This window comes from Paroedura picta, chromosome 2, assembly GCF_049243985.1.
Source record: "Paroedura picta isolate Pp20150507F chromosome 2, Ppicta_v3.0, whole genome shotgun sequence".
Lineage (NCBI taxonomy): Eukaryota > Metazoa > Chordata > Lepidosauria > Squamata > Gekkonidae > Paroedura > Paroedura picta.
In genome coordinates this window covers 126,687,914-126,704,402 of record NC_135370.1, presented here as the reverse complement: position 1 = coordinate 126,704,402, position 16,489 = coordinate 126,687,914, and the positions used below count along the sequence as shown (strand labels likewise).

The 16,489-nt window shown below is 42.9% G+C and overlaps 1 protein-coding gene and 1 long non-coding RNA gene across 13 annotated transcripts in view; one reads left to right on the top strand and one right to left on the bottom strand.

Annotated features, from left to right (window-relative positions):
• LOC143830274 (uncharacterized) overlaps positions 1–15,981 on the top strand; it is a 31,648-nt gene extending 15,667 nt beyond the window's left edge. The window contains exons 1-5 of one of the 4 annotated variants that reach the window (XR_013228402.1): positions 345–8,985; positions 9,339–10,145; positions 11,966–12,067; positions 14,649–14,725; positions 15,166–15,981. This is a non-coding gene — a long non-coding RNA (uncharacterized LOC143830274). Of the gene's footprint in view, positions 1–344; positions 10,146–11,965; positions 12,068–14,648; positions 14,726–15,165 lie in introns of those variants that run through there. The other 3 variants (XR_013228403.1, XR_013228401.1, XR_013228400.1) reach the window with 3 other exon arrangements.
• Positions 1–16,489, bottom strand: part of RAD51B (RAD51 paralog B) — a 502,805-nt gene that overhangs the window by 122,816 nt on the left and 363,500 nt on the right. The gene's annotated exons all lie outside the window — the stretch shown is intronic.

Below are 16,489 nucleotides of genomic sequence, written 5' to 3'. Positions count from 1 at the left end.
TATATGTATATGTATATGTATATGTATATGTATATGTATATGTATATGTATATGTATATGTATATGTATATGTATATGTATATGTATATGTATATGTATATGATTGGCCCTCTGATTGGTGCTTTCAAACCCAGACAGTAGAAATGGGCACAAGCTTCCACAAAGCCAGCTAGATCTAAACCAGGGATGGCCAAACTGTGGCTTTCCAGATGTCCATGGACTATAATTACCAAGAGCATGTTGGCAGGGGCTCAGGGTAATTGTAGTCCATGGACATCTGGAGAACCACCTTTTGGCCATCTGGAGAACCATCTGGAGAACCATGGACATCTGGAGAACCACCTGGTCTAAACCAAGCATCCCTGGGGAGGTGGGGCTACTCAGCTTGACATGGATGATCTTGACAGGTAGAAGCTAGCTCCTTGCCTCCACCAGTGACCCTTGCATACCTTCCAGAGCAGAAGCCTATTGGCAGCCTTCTTAGTAAGATAAATCAGTTCACAGATATCCACTGGACCTCAGTTATTGTTCTCGGAAAAGTTCATGGTCCTTGTGGTCACGAGAGTCAGTGTAGTGTAGTTGTAAAGAGTGTCAGAGAATAGCTGGAAGACCCAAGGTCAAAGTCCCACTCTTGTAATGACAACTCACTGCGCAATCTTGGGCTCAGTACACTCTCTCAGCTTAACCTACACCATAAGGTTGTTGTGAGGACAAAACGGAGGAGAGGAGAATTTTGTAAGCTACTTTGGTTCCCCATTAGGGAGGAAGGTGGAATATGAACGAATTAAATAATAATGAGGAGGAAGAGGAGGATAATAAATTGTGGCTAGCTGATCACTGGCATCATGAGCCTAGGGCTCAGGAACCAACCACTTGTGAGAAAGACCATAAATCCATGACTGACAGCAGAAGGATGGAGACAAAGGACAGCTTGCAACTTGAATACAGGCCAGGCTCATCCTTCTCAATATCTCCACTGACTCAGAATTCTAGTGAGAGTAGGCTGCCCAACCGTTTTCTTTTCTGGGATTTGTAGCCCAAGCTCTGCTGCTCTTGCTTTGCATCTGAAAGGCCCAGAAATCTTTTGCATCCAGGAGTCTTTAAAAGGTCAGCAGCACCAGCAGCCTCATTGTAACTACCATGGCTGAAAACTAGTCCCATAAAATATTACAAATACAAGTTGTGCCTGCTTTGTCATGTGACATGAAAGTGCTTTGCTGTACCAACCAATCCTCTCTACCACAATCTTTCTTTAAAATATGATACCATGAAAAAAACAGGACTTGATGCAATAAGCAAAGGCAGTAAATCTTACAACGATTCAAGGCTACAAAACACTCCTCCAACTATTCCTTCCAGGCTCCCTACTCACGTCATATCTCCCCTGCTTTGCTGAAAACATATGTCTAGCAGATCCTGTTCTCTCCTAAGGGGAGGGCATGCATGTGAATCATATTTTGAACAGTTAACTCTGGAATTCCTGGACAAAAGATTAACTCCATCAAGGGAACCAAGTAACTTCTCCATGCTCTGTATTTCCTTGGCTTTTTAATTTATATCCTGGTTTTCTTCCTCTTAGGGATCCACATCATTCTCTCCTCCTCTATCTTCATGACAATAATGCTGTGAGCTAGGTTAGACTGAGAGATTGTCATGGGAGCAGGATCACTTAGGGAGCTGCCATGGCAGAGTGAGGATTAAAACCTGGTTGTCCCAGGGCCTAGCCCAACACAGTAACCATTCAACCATGCTGACTGTGTGTAATTTATTCAAGACCTCTACTGGAACACAACTTATTGGAAAGCAATTTTGCAAAGTGTTAAGAATAAACCAAGATAAATTGGATGGTTCAGATCTGAAATCAATGGCAAGACATAATCCACACTATCTGAAGAAGTCTGCATGCACATGAAAGCTTATACCTTGAATAAAACTTTGTTGGACTTAAAGGTGCCCCTAGACTCAAACCATTGTAATTCACGCTTGCCATAGTATGAATTAAAGAGCCTCTTGTGGTGCAGAGTGTTAAGGCAGCAGAAATGCAGTCTGAAAGCTCTGCCCATGAGGCTGGGAGTTCGATCCCAGCAGCCGGCTCAAGGTTGACTCAGCCTTCCATCCTTCCGAGGTCGGTAAAATGAGTACCCAGCTTGCTGGGGGGTAAAGGGTAATGACTGGGGAAGGCACTGGCAAACCACCCCGTATTGAGTCTGCCATGAAAACGCTGGAGCGCGTCACCCCAAGGGTCAGACATGACCCGGTGCTTACACAGGGGATACCTTTACCTTTACCTTTATAGTATGAATTTCCCATATAGTTTTGAAGGTTCTTTGGATTTTTACTTTGTCCTACTTATTTAGGCCTAACTGCCTAACACAATATGCTGACCATGGAAGAAAAATGTGAAATGTCCAATGGATTTAATCAAAGGTAAGCTCTGAAGAATAAACAGAAATAATGGAAATATCTGGTCTTCATAGAACGTCACAGGCAAGGAAGTCAAAAGTGATATATCCTCTCTGTCTGTATATTCCTTAGATGCAAACACAATGAATAAAGCAGGACTGTCTCTATTTATAAATGAGCACAGAATGCATGCCTTATGCACCACTTAATAGCAACTGCTGCTGGGAGGTGAAACCTGTGCATGTTTATAGAAAACTTGAACAGAAGCACAAAGTGCTGAAGGGCTCAACTGTCCCATGGTGGGATTGACAGAAGGGTGTAGAGCAGGGGTAGTCAAACTGCGGCCCTCCAGATGTCCATGGACTACAATTCCCATGAGCCCCTGCCAGCATCTCATGGGAATTGTAGTCCATGGACATCTGGAGGGCCGTAGTTTGACTACCCCTGAATCGATTGGGGGCATGAAGTGGGACTCAATTCTACCAACAATGACCATTAGGCAGCAGTTACTAATGAGTTTCCCTATGGTTTCAGTTCTGAAAAGTTACTCTTTCTGTCGCTTTTTAAAACAAATAATAGTTAAACATGATGGAGAGCATTGCATTTCATTTTAAAAGTGGTTGCATTTTTACAGCAACAAAGTGAACCAGCAGCATACATCTGGTACAGGGCTTAGGGATTCTTGCAATGGTATATAAAAGACAGAATAGTATGTTCTACCTGAAAGTGTATAAAACCTCACATTTGCCTTTAATCTTTTTTTTTTTTTGGTTTTGCTACCATAATCAGACTTCAGTTCCAGATGTTTCCCTTCAGGCTGGTTTGGAGCATGACAGGGTTGCTATTTTCACAGAATAAATAGTCTGGGTTACATACAGTTACAGTCCACACTCTCAAATATGCCCATTCTTGGAGATCACTAATGTTTCATTTCTCACTGGATCGTTAACATATGGGCTGCCAGCCTTCCAAGTATGTTAGCAGGGGGTTGACTGTTTGTAGCATTTTCCATACACTGCATACCTTCCAATGCACAGCAGAAACTGAGTTTCTGGGGGTTCAGCTCCAATTAACTCTCAATTACAATTTACACCAATTACCCTTTCTGAGAAATTTCTCCCAGTGTTTAGTTAAGAAAATTCCAGGAGTCTTTTTAAAACTTCCAATAGTGAACCTATTTCTGAGAAGCTCATTAGAGTTCCCGGATCTCAACATTTTCTAAAATCCCAACTGTCAACTTGGTAGGAGTAAAAAGAAAATCACATTATTGATCCATCATCAACACTGAGGGCCACTTCAAATCTTGGTAAAAGTTCATGGGAATCAATGGCTGGATTGTTTGTGCTTATCAGCTGCCACATCATAGATTCTAATAGCAAAGCTCTGAAACAATCACACGGCAAGCCACAGTTGAAGAAGTATACTTGTTCTGTTTTATTTTTTGTTTTGAATACTGTAAACCCTTTTGTAATCTGAGATCTTGCAGAACAATTATCTTTATAACTAGACTTAAACCAGACTGCTGAAACTCTTTCCACATTCTCCCAAACTGTCTCCTGATCCAACCCAAGGTCCAAGCCTATAAAAAGTGCAGCTGTCAACTGGTTCTTGCAAGAGAGCAGAATGCCTTATTATCAGGCTCTGATAGCCACAGCAAACAAATCCCACTATTATCCTGAAAGCATGAGCAGGAGTGAGGCATGGACCAGGGGCTGGGTGCCCACTAGGGGTGGGAGAGCTCCTGCCTCCTGAGGACCTTGCAATCCAGCATCCTTTCAGTGGCCGGAAAGAGAATTTTATTGACATCACCGTTGCCAGCCATGCTTTCCAACCATTGCCAACACTTCCAGGTTTTCTCTAGGAATTGCTGAAAATGCTGTCGCATTAGGATACCCCCCCCCCTCACACACACACACACACACACACAATTTTCCTACTGGTTGTCAGGCCAAGCCCAACAACTCTATCTTGTTGAGGGTGAAACATCCCACTGTCACAAAGTTATAATGAAAATTTAAAATAGAAATAAGAGTTTCTTTTCAGAAATGCAAAATGTCCGTATTCACTGGCTATAGCTGGATTCTGCAGAAATTCACTACAATAGATTTGCATATTTATTTATTGGATTTATATACTACTTCCCCAAAGGCTCAGGGTGGTTTACATGAAACAGGAATGATACAGGTGATGATACAGGTAATGATACATTATTACAGTTTGTAATAATATGGTGATAACAATAACAAAATATAGTGCTAACAATAAACAACACTGTAGAACAGTAGAATACTAGAGAACATTAATCAACTTGTACTGAAAGCCCAGTGGGTTGGTTACAGATCATTACAAATCTGTAATGATTGTCATTGGAGGGCAGCTTGGGGGACAAAGGGAAGCAGAGGTTCAGATCAACCTCAACCAAATGCCCGACGGAAGAGCTCCTTTTTGAAGGCCCTGCAGAACTTTTCAAGTTCTGTCAGGGCCCTGATCTCCTCTGTGAGCTCATTCCACCAGGTGGGATCCAGGATGGAGAAAGCTGTGGCCCTGGTTGAAGTCAAGCGGATTTCCTGGGTGCCAGGGACCACTAGGAGGTTGGAGCTGGTGGAGATAGAATGGCTCTTTGAGGGATGTAGGTAGAGAGGCAGCCCCTCAGGTATACTATTGTTTTTTTTAAGCCCCATTTTGCTCCAGTTTATGACTTAAAGCATCTATATCCTACCTTTTCTCTTGGTTCAAGGCAGCTTACAATAATAGTTTAAACATCCACAGCTCAAACCAAAGATAAAATAGCAAGCCCCAAATCCCTCTGCTCTGCCCCCTTAAAAGACACCTATAATTTATCTCCAAGAAGCCCTCCCCCCTCACTCCTTTAGGGAGTCTATCCTCAGCACCAGAGCCATGATGGTAAAGGCTCTGGTCAATGGCAGATGGCCCATCCTAAGTGGCAGGAGAGCCAACAGAAGGCTGGAGTTGGTGCACAGGAGTTGGTGCACAAATATGTGGGTCCCAGGTCCTGAAAGAGTTTAAAGGGCATAACCAGCATCCTAAATTGAATTCGGAAACACACTGGCAGCCACTGTGGCTGTTTCAAAACGGGCAATATATGTTCTTAGTGGCTAGCCCCTAATATCAACAAGGCTACTGTATTCTGGACCAGTTGTAGTTTCCATGTTGTCTTCAAAGACAGCCCCATGTAGGGTGCCTTGCAGTGAGATTATTTTATTTATATTTCCATTTGTATGCTGCCCTTCCCCAGGGGGCTCAGGGCAGCTCATAACAGTTACAGAAGCATGGGTCAATGTGGCCAGGTCAGGTGAGTCTAGGTAATGAAGTAAATCAGGTGCAGCTGACAGGTGCTCCTGACCCCATGCCAACTTGCTTTTCAAACAGCAAGGCAGGGTTCATCAGCACCTGCTTGGAAAAAGCCAACTTCTATTCATCTGGGAAAAGTGGATTTAGTTCCTAGGGTGTTCTTTTCTGGTTCAGCATGACCCACTAGGTCAAATTTGGATTCAGATATATATGGTGTTGGAGACGAATGCTGCAAATACCATGGACAGCCAAAGTTACCAACAAGATAGTTTTAGAGGGGATCAAACCAACTATGTCATTAGAAGGGAAGATATTACAGCTAAAAGCTCATTTACTGTGGACACATCATGCGATCAAACCCGTTAGAAAAATCATTAATGCTCGGCATGGATCAGTGGCAAAAGGGAAACGTGGTCGCCAAAGGATCCGCTGGCTCGACACGATCAAAGCCGATACAGGGATGACCATGAACCAACTAAAAGAAGCAGTCAGAGACAGGGACAAATGGAGAAAACTTTCCTATAAAATCACCAAGGGTCAGACACGACTGAACGGATAACAACATTATCATCATATATGGCTGTTACTTGACCACACTGTTAAATTCATTAGGCATTTCCGCACCCTTTAAATATAGTGTAACGCTTACCTTAAGTAGTCATTATATTTTGGCCCCTCCACATGACGTTACCAACATTCAGCATCTGGGCAGCATCTGTCTGGCTACTTCCTCCATTTTGAAGTGCTAGTTGGTGAATCCCAAAAGTGGATTCACCAACATGTTGCACTACCTAATGGAGAGCACCCAGCAGTTCACCAGCCAAAGGAAGGTATGGAGGCTCAAATGCGCAAGGCCTGCCTCATCCCACCCCTGCTCCTGCCACCCTCTTCCGGTGGACAAGCGTGCAGGCAATGGCAGAAAGAATTTTCCCCAAACGTCTCTCCTTTGAAGAAGCCTCCCCATCTGATCACGGGGGGGGGGGGGGGAGGAGTCAGGCACCCTCTCCTCCCTCCCTCCCTCCCCCTCTTGAGAGGCAGGGTGAGGAACCACAAGTTTTATGTTTGGAATTTTTAACTTTTGAATTTCAGGGTTTTAAAACTTTCCTGTAGGCAAATCCTCTATCTACCTAGCATTATTATGCAGATTAAAAAAAATCCTAACTCTGAGGACAAGTTCAAAATTAAATATATGATGATTGGTAAAAACTTTTCACTTATCCAGCTGAGGGAATATGCAGTAGCTAGCAGGAGGAAAATTTGGTTAAACTGTAGGTTGCACAAAACAAGGCCAAATGCCAAAGCCTCAGGGGAAAAAATAGTTGATTAGTCCAATTGTTTCCTTTTCTATATGAAGAAGAAGAAGAGTTGGTCCTTATATGCCACTTTTCTCTACCCAAAGGAGTCTCAAAGCAGCTTACATTTGCCTTTCCTCTCTTCTCCCCACAACAGATACCTGGGTGAGGCTGAAAGAGCCCTGATATTACTGCTCGGTTAGAACAGCTTCATCAGTGCTGTGGTGAGCCCAAGGTCACCCAGCTGGCTGCTTGTGAGGGAGCTGGGAATCGAACCTGGCTCACCAGATTATAAGTCCACGCTTCTAACCACTACACCAAGCTGGCTCCTAATATAAAACTGAACAATTTGTGGAACTCTTAGCCTGGACTTCTAGAATATCTGGGTACATTCAAAAGAATCTCACTAAACTGTTGGTAGCAAGAATATGCCATATTAGCCTTGATGAGATGGACAAAAGAACCTCCATGCCTAGAGGCAGTGTACCTGGTGTTCACACAGTTGCTTGAAGTTCAATAGTACAGGGAGGCTGTTGACTTCAGTCCTAACTTGTGGGCTCCCAGGAGGCACTTGATTGGTCACTAAGAAACAGGAAGCTGGACTTGACAGATTTTTAGTCTAGTCCACAAGGACCTGTCTTCATTACTTATTAATGTGGCTATGTGCACAAGCCACTCTGTGGTCGGTACACACATGCTACTAGGTAGGAGCTGCTTTCCTGTGAGGCACTGTTGTATGATTTAGCTGTATGTATCAATCAGACAATCACATGGCTGTAACTGCTCATCCAATACAATTGCCACCTTGCTGACCAGGCTTGAAAGACACACAAAATATCCTACCTACCTGCTTAGTACATCCCCCCCCCCCCACACACACACAGTAAAGTGGCGTTGGATGTTTGTCTGATGAGGCTCTTGCTCATTCTGTGACCAGGTAGAAAGATGCAATAGAATTATTTCATGCTTCTTTCTTTAATGCAGAATTAGCAATAACATTAATAACTGGTCAATGCTGCAGGATCACCTGAATGTTAATTAAGGGGTGATTACCAAAGATGAATGCAACATGGTAGATAGAATTCTAACAGAAAAGATACTTTTAAAACATGTGTATCTTAGACAGATAGTGGGTTTTAATTCACTATTTCTAACTAATTCCTTCCTCCTCCATTTGCAATCACATGAAAAAAATCAAGTTTCTTAGCAGTCTTAAGAGACGTAAAACAAATGGAACATTGATGTGCAGAAGCTTTGGCACAAAACAAAGGTACCGGATGAAAAAGGGGGCATTGGGTAGAGCTCTGATTAATAGACTGTGCATATACTTAGACAGACCTTAAGCCTGTTGGGTAATTGTGTAATTAAAGTTAGCAGAGTTAATATATCAAAACCAGACTGGACTAGCAGATAGCTGATGTGCACATAGGCTTGGGTTAATTTGCGTGTTTAGCAAAGGCTCATGGGGCATGCTTTTGAAAGAACCACCATGACCATGAGAGGTGGTATAAAGCAGGACTGGGCTAGTTGGAAGGACAAGAAGGTAGATTGACTGAGAAGTACAGAAGGCAATGCTTTCTGGAGGGCAAAGCTTGTTTTCCAAGCTTTGGATCCAAAAAGGCCAGAGAAAGAGCCGGATTTGCTAGCTGGGAAGAAGTGAATAACCCTCCCTGGGAGAGTTGCAGTAGCTGGGAATAAATGGAGAGCAGGAATTCTCAACAGCTGAATTCATCATTGACTGCACTGAAATCAGCACCCTGGTACAGAGCTGGCCTATGTCATCTTGCCAAGGGAAAAATAGAACTGCTCCTGAGGCAATGAGAAAGCCTGAAGACTCATCCAGCATCTTCCTGCTGTTGCAAGAAGGCCTTCTTGACCTCTGGGACTCTGCTCCAGGCGTAGCCTCAGGAAGAACATACAGTGTTGTCTGTGCCTTCTACAAAGTGGGCTGTGACTGTGAGTCTGCTCTGAGACAATGGTTAGTGAACCGATATTGATTTCTTTGGGAATGTTTCTCACAGTTGTTTTTTGTTGTATTTAAATACATTGGATTTACATTTTGAGTTTATGAACATTACTCTAGATTTTGAACTTGGGACTAAAGGGGTTACAGTAGGCTTGCTGCACATAAAGGGAAATAATGGAGCTGTTATTAAAACTATAAAATACGTTGGACACACCAACTAACATGGAATGTAATCACCCCTGGGTGCTTTTCTGCTCCCCAGGTTCTCCATCTATCTTTATCTCCCCTTTAAAAAAAAGCATAATTTTTGTGTACCAGCAATAAATCCAAGAGTCTCTGGTCTTCTGCATTCACTTGTATTGCAGATTGTTCAGAATCCTGAAACAGCTACAATAAGAATGTGGAAAATGGAATAGCAAAAGGAAGGAGCAAAAGGGACTCAGGAACAGAGCAATATTTGGTATGTGGTAAGAAAAATAGAAATAGCCCTTGATCGAAAGGAGAAGAGATCTGAATGCTCACTCTGAAGTACCGCGAAGCCTACAGCCACATGGAACTGAGTCTGTAAGTGCTGTGCTGGCTCCAGGGATGTGACTGATTGCTGGAAGTGGAATATGATACTAATTGCAGCCTTTAGAGAAACAAACTAAAATCTTTGGGTGGAGTTTAGGGGATGTATTTATCCAGTATAAATAACAGATCCTCAGCAAAGGATGGTGTTTAAAGATAACAATGGGCTTGATTACGAGGTAAAAGTGGGGTGATTTTATTTGCAGGACAGATTTTCAAGCAGCCTATCAAACACTGGAGCTGCTCCCATTACTATGAACAATGAAATTATTCTCTGAGAGATTTTAAAGATCCCATATTACTTATAGGTGGGTCAAAAACAGGGGGGAATTTGGTGTACAGTCTACCCATTCTCTTTGCAGTGGTCCCCAACTTTTTATCACCAGGGACCATTCAACGGTTGACAATTTTACTGAGGCCCAGGGGGAGGGTAGTCTTTTGCCGAGGGATGTCACCACCGACGCCTGAGCCCCTGCTCTGCTTGCTTTCCCGCCAGTGCCCCTGATTTCCCGCCGCCCGCTGAGGGGCGCTGCCAGCAGCAGCTGCACAGTGCCACGCCAAGGGGGAGCCCCAGCCATGGCGGCCCCCGGAGAGCACCAAAGGTGAGCTGGCAGCAGAGTGGCAGAGCAGCCCCTGGGGCAGCAGCCAGGGAGGAGGACGAGGAGGAGCCGCGGCCCAGTACCGACTGATCCATGGACCGGTCCCGGTCCCTGGATTGGGGGTTGGTGACCACTGCTCTATAGCACCGATCAAATGAGCTGGTGGCTTGAGACAGTGGTTGGCTGAAAGGATCCATCCAGGCAGGTGAAAAGGTCAGATGCAACCTGATTATGGACAGTAGGGGAGTAGGCTAGCTGGTGGCTGGTAGCAGCAGACAGATGAAGAGCTGTCTGAAGAAAAGAAACCTAAAGTCTCACATTGGGACTGAGGGGTACATGGAACATGGAGGCTGGAGGGAGAGGAGGGCTAGCTGGGGAAACTTGAAAAGGGCTAGCTGGGGAAACTGTAGATTTTTCAGAGGCAGGACAGTGTAGCAATATGTTCAGAGAGCAGTTCTGACCAGGATAAATCATTGGCTTCAGAAGTGGTGCTAATGTCTTCAGTAACTTGAACAGCAAAGTTTGACTAGAATCTAAATATTTGATATTTGCCTAATAAATATCAAGCTACCAGAATATATTGTAAGATTAAATATTATAAAATATTTCTTACCTTTAAATTGTAGAGCAAAATAGAGGAGATAAATAGGTTGAATATATAAGGCCATTCCGCACAATAACAAAAATTAACGTTTCGCCAGCGCAATGGCATAATGCTAAAGAAAAACGCGCCTCCAGAAATTCCTCACCTGCTAGCTCCTCTGCCTCCCTCTCGCGCGTCTTGCTACTCCATACGCCTGCTTGAAATGGCAGAAGAGGGGAACGTGGCAGAAGAGGGGAAATGGCAGAAGAGGGGAATTTTCTTCTGCACATGTCTTTTGCTCATGGCTTGCTGGCTACTCTCATTCTGCTCATGATACATGGCCGGGGTAATCGAGTTTATGCGATTCCCCTGCAAGCACTTTAAAACGGAGGATGTAGTTACTGGCTTACAGATGTAACATGGGATGTTCACAACGTCGTGCAAAACGCTAAGATTATGGCGTTTACAAAAGGTAAGGATTTCACTTTTTTTTACTGGGTGCAGAATGGCCCATAGAATACCAAAGATAAGTCACTCTAACAGAGACTTGGGTAGCTCATTCTTAAATTTGGAAGAGGGTGATGGGATTGACAAAATGTCAGCCTCCACATCTCAATGACAGGCAAAATTTTTGCTATGTCGAGACCAAGGTTTCCAAAATAGGGTGCACAGCCTTCACTGAACTGCTCACAGAACCATAAAAGCAGGGAAGGGCAGTGTTAATTAGCTCAACTTCAGCAAACTTTTTTACATGCCTGTCCAAACGATACAGAACAAATGAACAAATGATACAGAACAAATGAAACAAACTTGTATGGATGTAACCAGCAGTTTTTGGTCTTGGCAGAGAATAGAGATATAAAGCATACTACTGATTCAGGCTGGAAGAATGGGGACAAAAGTTACAAAATGAGAAAATAAACCCAGAGTTATAAATAAAAAGAACAAGATGAACTCTAGTTTGTCCATGCATGCATGCATGCATCATCATCATCATCATCATCATCATCATCATTAAAACAAGAAAAATTCCGAAATATAACTTTTGCAACCAGGACACATAAGACATATAATAAACAATGCAAAAGGACTAGAATTACAAAATTAGAAAGTAAACATCAAAAAGATTCTCACAAACGAGAAAAAAAATCCTAGAATATGTTGTTTTCTTTTACTTACTGGACAGGGATGGGGTTGAGGCAAATCTCACCATTGCACATTTATTTATTTATTTATTTAGATTTATATACCGCCCTCCCCGAAGGCTCATCTTCCATAGAGCCCGAAAAAAAAATGACCTTGCCCTGTAACTGCACCCTTCACTGGCTATGAAACAAGAAAGGTAGGACAACTCAACAAATGGGTACAAACAGTGTCTTTCTAGAAACTGATAGAAAGTTATCCTTTGTTACTGAACTCCCCCCCCCCATAGGTTGAAGAAATGCTTCATGCTTTTGATGGGAAAGGGTTTAGAAAGGCAGGGAAGGAGAGAGGCAGGAAGCCTGTGGAGACCAATGGCAGAAGACCCCAAGGAAACAAGTGAAATAGAGGAGGCTGATGACAAAAGAGGAGAGAGGCCAGGCTATGGGCTGAAGAACAGAGGTCTGAGACAGGGAATTAAAGGAAGGATGCACCAAGGAGAAAGAGGGCAGGAGAGAACCTCATACAAAGGTATATATGTAGGAAGAACAGCAAACACTTGGAAGAGCTGGGGTAGAGAGAGACAACTCGATAGAACATCATCAGTGGGCTGAAATTGTCATATTTCTCTGGAAGGACCAGCCAACCCTTTTGGTACAAGTGGGATGTTCTAGCAACCTTTATGTTGTGATTTTTGTTTGGACTTTAAAAAATGTATGTACTAGAATGGCCCATACAATGACATGCTGTGACACATCTGCTAAGCCAGCATGAACAGGGCAGGCATTCTAGGGAGACCCTTCAGGAGTCGGACACAACACACAGCAAACAGCAATCCATTATTCAAGGCTTATGCACATTATTGAGTGAAGGAGAAAGGGATACGGTTTTAATTTCAGACCCTCACTTTTTAGGTGCCCCCAAGGGGCATACACATTTCCTATATAAATTTCAGTCTGTTTGCAATTAAGTCCTCCTCCTCCTCTTACTCCTAGCTAAATTAAAAATAGTAAAACCAGGATACCCTTGGACTTTTTGACATAAACAAGGCCACTGTTTCCAGAGGTATAAATACACTGATCAAGTTTATAGGTCTTGGAAAGCTGAAACAGCCTTGTGAACTTTTCATATTGGACAAATGTTAAGTTTCAAAGAGCTAATAAGGGGCTGAGTCTCCTTTGGAAACGAGAAGGCTTTCCTAAGATAACAACTTTTGTTTGAACCTCCACTATATTTAATGTTAAAGGACAACATCTGGACGTTGGTCCTGCATACTACCTTCTTTCTCTGAACACTTCTTTCACCGTCTTCTTTCTCTGAACGCTTCTTTCATTGATGCTCAGGTGTGCAGTGGGAATAAAGATGGGAGGCAGGGATGTAGCTATTGATGTCATCAGGACCACAATGTCATCAAGGTCCCAGCAGACTGGGCAAGTCTCCCGTTGGTGGCCCACCCTGGGGGAAACTCCAATCCCAGTTTGCCCTGCCTAAAATGTAGCCAAACACAATAGCCTTCCAAGACACATTTCAGCATGTAATATTCCACCTATATTACATTTGAGAGTAAGGGAGATGGAAGGGGGGTGGTTTCTGCTGCATTTCTAAATAAAATATTCTGCACATGGAACAGAGCAAAGAACCACATGAAGAAGTGAAACCTGTTCCATGGCAAAATGGCAACCATTAAGAATATTTTTATACTGTAACTCTTAAAGTTCATAATGATCTGCTAAAACAATGAATAGATAATAAAATTATATATTTGTGACTTAATAAAATCACACACAAAACAGTGGCAGAATAAGAGTTTTTAAAATGTTCTAAACTTCATCCTACAATACCGCATGGAAATGAACTGCCTTCATCTGCTACAAAATGAAATACAGGCCAAGCCTCTGAAGGAGGTGACGTCTTGAATGAGCCAATGTAGAGGTTAGAATGCTACACTTGGCTCTGGGGGGAGGGGGCAAGATTCAACCCCCCCCCCACCCCCACGGGACTTTTTAAGGGGCAAACTAGAAAATTGGGTTTTAAAGAGTTGGGCCGGGGCTCCCTGGACTCTCCTTAGGTTCCCAGGAGGAATGGCTTTTAATAGAGTCCAAATGGGCTCGGAGCAGCACTAGGGAGGGAGAGAACAATGGAAGAAGAACTCCTCTCTCCACACTGTTCTCCTGAACCAAAAAAGCACAAGAGGGGGGTTATTTTCCCCACTTTGCTGCTCCATGTGCACAGAATACTCCATGTCAAGCAGCAAAAACAGGGAAAGAACTCCCCTACAGTACTGTTTTGGTGTGGGGAGGCAGGAGCCCTTGCTCCCTCTGCAGCATTGTTCTGAGCCCACTTGACCTCTATTATTTTTTAAAAGCCATTCCTTAAGCTGCTGTGTGGCTGCAGGGAGCCCAGACCCAACTCTTCAAACACCTGAATGTCTCACTTGGCCTTCACTCTATCCTAGGCCACATGGTTGCTGTGAGAATAAAATGCAGGAGGGAATAACAATTAATTAATTAATCCCACACTAAGCTCCCTGGAGCAAAGGCAGAATAAAAAAAAGTACTAATCAATTGTTGAGTGGGCTACTGTGAAGAGCCTCCTCCTGGTTGAAGAGGGTGATTTAGGGCAAGAGGACAGCATGGGGGAGGGTTACAGACCCCTCTGGCCCAACAATAATGTTCTTATCCAATGTAAAGCTTCCCTCCCCTCTCCATATCTGTCTTAATGTAAAAAGTACTGAAAGATATGATCAGCTGCATAACATGGAGTTTGGCCCTAATTTCTTACAGTCATCTTAGATGCTGTCTGGCGTTCTGAGGGGCAGCTGCACCACTCAGCAAGAAGATGCACCGGCAAATACCACCAGGTACAGAAATAGCTTAGAGATTCCCAAAGCGTTTTCAGCAGACATGTGTCCCCTCGGGGGAAAACTGAGTTATGAACCGCTAATCTGATTTATTCTCTAAGGTCACATTAAAGTTGACATACTAATTAAAAAGCAGAATTTGAAAACATTATTTTTCTTCAGGTTTGTTGTTCTCAGAGAAGCCTCAGTCTATAAGAACATGTAGGGAGTACTGCAGATAGAAGTACAAGATGGTGCCTGGTTCAAAAGACCGTAACCGTATTCCACAAAGCATGTATGTCTGAAATGGCAAAGTCATGAAGCATGCCCACAGTGCACATTAGTTTAGATTTCAGCCCCCTCCCCAATGTTGACTTTTTAGAACTCCACAGTCTTACAGTTTTGTTTTAAACATTTACCCTGAATGAACAATTTGAAAACTTTGTTTTGTTTCCTTCAAGCAACTGGAGTTTGTGCAATAAAGGATCACCACCATCACATCCCATAAAAAAAGCAGCTTGTGATTTTCCAGCTGGAGATGGAGGGGAAGAAGCTTTCTGTAAACTTCAGCAAACAGTAAAACTCTAGCAGAGCTGTATTTCTCCTGTACCATCCCCTCCCTGCGCCTGCCTCTCTGCCCTCTCACCCCCGCATTCTTTGCTGCTCTGTTTATATTACTGAAACCATATGTGAGAAAGAAAATGAAAGCTTTTTAAAGTGGGAAGAAATTATTTTTCATTGCTCAACTGAAGAGACAATTTCTACGTTTTTCCTTCCCATTTTTGAGGAAAGTGGGAAATCGGATTTATATGCAGAAAAACTAATTTGAGGCTCTTGTCTTCCGGGTCCCATCATGTGAGAAGAGGACTGTTGTTACGGCTGAGTGAACTCCCTTGGAGAAGCAGCAGGGGTGTAAATTTAAGATCACAGAATTATACTTGAAGAATAACTTAATTGAGTCTCTTGAATAAAATTCTGCTTAGTGTGTGTGAAACCCTTAATTTATAAAGATTTCAGGAGAGAGAGAGAGAAAATCCATTAGTCCTCCCACCCCAGCACTTTGAACAGGTCTAACCTGCTTTTCTACTTGTTCCAGCTTTGAAACTCGTCACTGCAAAGAATTTCTCTATTAAGTGCCTATTTGGAATCATAAATCCAAAAGGAGAAAATAAAGAACAAACTGTTTTTTGGATCCACACTGTCAATGGAGAATTCTGTTCATGGTTTAATGTTCTAAGTCTGACATTAGCCAAAAATAAAAATCTCATACATTACAATATTTCAGCCAGGAATTTGTACTTTTGCTATGAAGATGATGAGGGCGGGAGTGGCAATGTATGAAATAATGAAAAGACATAACAAACCACAGAATGGGGAGGCAGAGGGGGAGTATCATTAACTTTATTTAGTCCAATATCTTTATGGTGACGGTATGCTAAAAAAACAAACGTTTTTAGTGCATAAAGATTGCAATCCTTAGGATATTTTCCCTGGGAGCAAACACCACTAAATCACCTGAAGTTTACCTGAAGTTTACCTGCTGGGGATTGCTCCTTAAATTGTAGGGTTTTCATTTACTTATTTACTTCATACTCTGCCTTTGCCTGGGGATTCAAAAGGGGTTTCATTGTTCTCCTCTCCTCCATCTTATTCTCCCAACAACCCTGTGAGATAAGTTAGGCTGGCTAAAGGTTCCTCAGCAAGCTTTTGTGGCAGAGGGGGGATTTGAACCTGTCTATCTCAGATCACAATCCAGCACACTTCATTTATTTGTTATATATATAT